We start from the raw sequence: 6,003 nt of genomic DNA, 5'->3' as shown, positions 1-6,003 counted from the left end.
TGAGAAAAAGCTTTTTAAGAATGTTTAGACTCAAAAGTTGACAAGAGTTGACAATTGACAAGGCGTTTGCACAGAAAGACAAAATAGTGAATCCATTTTATCCAGCTAGGTCAACATGTTCAATGTGTTCCGGAAAAACAACAGTATTTACACATTAAATGATTTGTTGGAGAGGAAAACTCTTTCCATCTTTAAGAATGTACCCACATCGTGTGGTTGGATATAAGTGCTTCAGCAGACTTGCTAAAAGACTGCACACACACACACACACACACACACACACACACACACACACACACACACACACACACACACACACACACACACACACACACACACACACACACACACACACACACACACACACACACACACACACACACACACACACACACACGCCAAAACAACCCAGCTCAGCTTCACATGCCTCCAGGTCATACAGGAGATGTCAGGACCTATCCCTCTCGCCTACTCTGCTCTCAAGCAGAAAACAGGAGAGAAAGAGAGAGAAAAAAGAGAGAGAAAGTGTGGAAAGGAGAGTGTGAGCTGAAAGTGAATTTCCCCCCCAAAAATACATGAAGTTACACTGGTTCCCAAAGGTGGGTCGGGACATAGCGGTGAGTTGCAGTTCATTCCTTCAGAGTTATCTGGGTTTCCGGCTAGAAACATTGAATGAGAAAGAACCTACAGCTTTGCGTTGGTCGATATACTCTTATAACAAAGAAATATGTTCGTTACTATTCATTTGTCATAGACTTGTACCGAAAGTGACTTACAGCTAATACATTTAGTATGACCCCAACTCATGCTGGGACTACTGATTCTAGGGGCCACTGAGTTACAGAGAGTTATTTCTCCTGTGAGAGTAATGGCAGTCAGATGTGCTGTGATGTCTACGCGCTCTATTTCTAGGCCAGATGTGCTGGGATATCTACGTTCTCCATTTCTACTCTGGAGCAGTGAGTCAGACTGCAGAATGTCAGCAGGAGGACATTCCTTTGTATTGCCATGCATCAAAGAGCACATCTGATCTGATGTACAAAGAAACGATAGAAGTCTGCTATTCACAGATCGTCAGAAGTCGGTGAGCATGAATTAAAATGCTATGAACTCTGGGAGGTAATCCAGCAGTGTATGTACTTAGCTCTACATACCTGGTTATCATATGTTGTACATTTGATCATGTATAAAAGTTATAAATGAATGGGTTGTGAATTCCTGTACAGTTTATGATTTGGTAGATACGTCTATGTTGAAGCCTCAAGGACGGAAACATACCTTCTTCATTATTACTGTAGCATGTAACCAGTCACCCAATCAGTCATACTGATGTCTGCATTGTATCATCTGTATCTGTGTGTCTCATGGAAAATTGGCAGATTTATTTCCATAAGATCTCGTCTCTCTCTCTCTCCTGTTCACTTACACACATTTGGCCTCGCTGTTACTGACTGTGATAGGCCTACAAAGGGTGACCTGCTACTATTAACTGTGTGTGTGTGTGTGTGTGTGTGTGTGTGTGTGTGTGTGTGTGTGTGTGTGTGTGTGTGTGTGTGTGTGTGTGTGTGTGTGTGTGTGTGTGTGTGTGTGTGTGTGTGTGTGTGTGTGTGTGTGTGTGTGTGTGTGTGTGTGTGTGTGTGTGTGTGTGTGTGTGTGTGTGTGTGTGCACTATTGGACTCAGTCTTATATTAGTCCCACAGTGACTGAGGTCATTTCATGGAGAGAACCAGAGAACCCACCCTCCATTGTTAAAGACAGAGTCAGTGTTGACACTGCCCAGCGGCTGTGTCCGATTATCAAAGCAAGGACAACGAGCTAGGTTTAACCCAATGATGAGGACCATCCAATGACCCATATATTAGCCTGGGTACCAGTCTGTTTGTGCTATCATTCCACTCCTTGCCTCTCTTTGTCATGTGAAGCATGAATGATAGCACAAACAGACTGGTACCAGCTACTACATACAGTATATCAACAGAACCAACAAAGTATATACCCACGGAAATCAATCCAGAGATCAAATATCCTATCATGTGGATGTTGTTCTTTAATTCTGGAAGAAAAAATTATTTGTTTCTTATTAAATGTAATAGAAATTCAAGTCGCCATTTTCTCTCTGTTTGAGTTAACAATGTTCTCCCTGTTGTGCATTCTTCTGCGGTGGATCCATCTGGTTGTAATAGTGGTGCTGGAGGGGGTGCCTGGTGGTCAAGGAGGAGTTCTGCTCCACTAAGATCTCCAGAACAAAACAATGTGCTTTAGTTCAGATGGCTGTACAGTGCTTTTTAATGGACAGAGATTATTACATGGAAAGATCTTCCATATAAAAAGCGTAAGGGTTAATATTCTGTTAGAGAGATCGCATATCTCAGTGGTTACAGAGCAGTGTCGACGAGTTCCCTTATAACTTGAAGTGCTCTCTAACTTCTGTCTCGGTCTGTCTGTCCCCTTTGGCTACATGACAAAGTACAAGGAAATTGCTGTGAAACAACCAAGCCAAAGCGATTTACACCAATGGGTATATCTATTATTTTACTGTTCCTCTTTGGTTTTTGAGTGACACTTGGAAGTTAGATTGCAGTGCTCTGAATTGCCATATTAGGGCTGCCCTAAAATACCCTGAACATTTCGAGCTGCTTATCTTTGAGGATCCATATTAAGAAAACATAAGAAGCATAACAAGGATTATTTAATAGCTGCGTCTCCTTAGTGATTATTCTGCTGGGGCTGGTGATAGTGAGGGAGGTGGTGGAGGGGGATCTAATAACTGATGACCCTCTGACATCGACGATAACACAGAGCATGTGGTGGGTCGCACACTGATGTGCTCTGGCTGTTTGGATCCAGTGTGTGTATATATATATATATGTGCTCCTGCTGGCCTGATTGTATGCCTTCCTCATCTGAGTGGTGCTGTCTCTCGTCTCAGAGACCAGGAAACCACTTGAAGGACTGGCGGCTATTACGATCATATCCGCGCCATCTGTGCGTGTGTCTTTCTTGCATAATAAAATGCAGGAGTGATTTACTTATTTTATTTGGAAGAACACTCATGGTACAGTACAAAAATATTTCATTTTCATGCATGGAAATGTATCAAAATAAATTCAAAGCTTTCAACAGTAAGAAAGATAAGCCTATCAGTCAACATGTCACAGCAATAATCCTTTGGCACATTACAGGATAGCTTGGCATAGTTTTCCCACTGGCTTTCAAACAGCACATAAATAGTAACTCAAATACTTACATTAATTTACAGTGGACTATAGTATATTGCACAAATACATTTATGATAGAGCAGGTTATAGTATCTAAACTGTGAACTCCGACTTCAATCTCCTCACAACACCAATGTCAGTTCTTACAAACAGGCTCCATCCTTTCTCATTTAATACGGATGACGGTGGTATTGTGGAACGAGGAAGCTTGGTGGCGTGAATAGTTGAATCTGTGGTCCCTGGTGACAATGCATAGTGCTGTATAGTGGCAGGGTTGTAGGATAGACAGGAAGTGGTGAGGGGTATCCGACTCCACACTGGAGCTCCTCTTCAGGCACCCCTTTCCCCTCACACTCTTTCTTCCACTTGGTGCGTCGGTTTTGGAACCAGATCTTCACCTGGTTCTCTGTGAGACAGAGTGTCGAAGCAATAGCATAACGCTCAAATACAGACAGGTAGTGGCTGCTATGGAAACTATGTTCTAGAATGCGTAGTTGATCCAGGGTGAACGCTGTCCGGACCCGCCGCAACTTGCCCTTTGACCTCTCCAGGCAGTGGCACGCAGATGCAGGATGGGCCTCGCTCGCTACCGACGACATAGCTGATTCCACTGTGGTGGCGCATTCACTGGCTGCTGGACCACTTGGGAATTCTACTCTGGATTGGCGTTCAGGAATGGCTGCCCCACCTGAATAGAAAATAGTAAGTTTAGAGCAGGAACTCATCCATTCTTAAAATAAATCAGCAGTTATGATGATATTAGTTGAATGCTGACGAAGAAATAACCTTTTCATGAAAGTTTGTCATTATGATACTAGTCTGAGGCTGGGCCAATAATAAATAACCCAACACTGACCTCTCCTGGGATGAAACTAATACTACTGCATCTAACGTTGGAGGATACTCTTATTAAACTAAACTTCTGCATTAAACCTATACCTCAGTCCAAGGATCATATTTAGAAAAAGCAACAGCTCACTAGTAATTAAATTGTTTCGAAGCCATTCGTGTATTTGTAAAGCTTTAAATCCCTTTAAGCTTCCAAAATGAATAGATAGAACAACAGATATCTCACCTGTGGTCCCTATCGCTGCGTCAATTTCAATTGAACCATGGTTTGGATGAGTACTGCTTGGTCTCCCAGTGAATTTAGACGGATCCAGGATGTCTGCAACAGAGAAAGAGGTTCTGCTGACCTGCAGCAACTTGTCTGGCTGCATTTCAATTTTTTGTTCTGTAAAATTGGACGAAAAGGCACGTTGTTCGCTGAAGACGGTGGCAGACAACTCGAGTAGACTACCACTACGCACGTATCGCATATCCACCTTGCTTCCCTGTGATCTAATGCATGTGGCCCGTCCGCCACATCTATTTATACAGGTCAAGAACACGCCCATCACAAGCATAACATTTACATTTCCAAAACAGTAAAGGTCCACAATGACAAGTCACTGCGCAATGCAAGACAAAACACGCGCTCCTTCTTCCTGCGTGCCTAATTTGGCGCGCGCCACACACACACACACAAAATCGACCTCGTGCGCGGAAGAAGGAACCCCCGCGCGGGTACTTTAAAATGCTAATGCGCGCGCTCAGCTAGCTGGGTTACTTATTGCAGGGCATCTGGTTAAAATGTGCCCCTTTCTTTACAACCGTGTTCCTGTTTTGTCGTTTGAGTTGTCGTTATTTGCAATTGTGTGATTTTACGCTGGTAGGACACGTAAACGCGGGTTGTAATGCTAATTAATCGACTCTACTCAGAGGGATTTGCAGGCACAATTCTGCTGCTTCACTTGTGCACGAATATCAATAGAGGCATTTGGTTTTTTTATTGAATGTGGTAAAAGTGTATAGCTTTGTAGTCAGTCTAATCACACAAAGTACTTAGCTATAATTAGAGGGCCACACAATTAGAACTAACAAGATTATGAGTGCCCATCTGCCTGTTCAACAGGAGGAAACTAGACTCTGATTTTTATCATTGGGACGCATGTTGTGCCTTTTTGTTCATTTATTTCCACTGTAGTCATTAAGTGCTAATGTAGCCTACTGTTAGAAAGCTAGTTTAAAAATCCCTTGATATTGGTTCTCCAAATGCTCTTCATTGGTGTACAGTTTCTCACCAGTTTCCAAATACACCTGCTGGGGTTGAAGTGGGAACCTATTGCTATCCGATTGTGGACTGTTATAGGTTACAATTCAAACCAGTCAACAAACGTCTATACAAAATCTCTTAGTCTCTTTCATGTCAACCAAACCAAGATGAAAGCAACATCAGCCACAGAGCATAATATGACCACAGAGAGATCCACCGGGAAGTTTGTACTGTATAATAATCAAGCCCACTGATAAGTGCACATTGGATAAGTGCAAACTTTGTTTAGGTGGTGCAGCGCAGTGCAGTCTACTAGTCTTCCAAATAACTGTAGGGCCTACTATACATTCTTTGCAGCCTACATGTTGTATATCTGCATCCTCTATCAGGAATGGTCTATAATTGCACCAAGCACTTTTAAGCATTAGTAATAGTCCTGTCCTTGGCTGTACAGTAGTAATATGACTTCTACTGATCTGTAGTCTCCAGAGAATGAGTAAAGGGAAAGAGGGGGGGGGGGGTGAGAGGCTCCAACCGAAGGGTGGTCCGGAGGGGTATATGAGGGGGTTAAATGACCTGACCCCTTGGAGCAGGCCAGATCGTAAAGGTGGGATAGCAGGATGGCATCTGCCAGCGTCCTCCCAGCAGTGACCCCTACAGAGCGGCTGGTATTGAGGGGAGTAGAGAGGC

At 43.2% G+C, this 6,003-nt stretch overlaps 1 long non-coding RNA gene across 1 annotated transcript; it reads right to left on the bottom strand.

The window, feature by feature from the left end:
- Positions 1-3,020: 3,020 nt before the first annotated feature.
- Positions 3,021-4,763, bottom strand: LOC139552084 (uncharacterized). Its single transcript, XR_011670382.1, has 2 exons — positions 4,294-4,763; positions 3,021-3,906 (listed from the first exon to the last, which is right to left on the bottom strand). It is a non-coding gene; the product is annotated as an uncharacterized lncRNA (long non-coding RNA).
- Between the last annotated feature and the right edge of the window lie 1,240 nt (positions 4,764-6,003).

The sequence above is a fragment of the Salvelinus alpinus genome, chromosome 24 (assembly GCF_045679555.1).
Source record: "Salvelinus alpinus chromosome 24, SLU_Salpinus.1, whole genome shotgun sequence".
Lineage (NCBI taxonomy): Eukaryota > Metazoa > Chordata > Actinopteri > Salmoniformes > Salmonidae > Salvelinus > Salvelinus alpinus.
The sequence above is the reverse complement of the archived record's forward strand: the minus strand, read 5'-3'. Positions and strand labels throughout refer to the sequence as shown.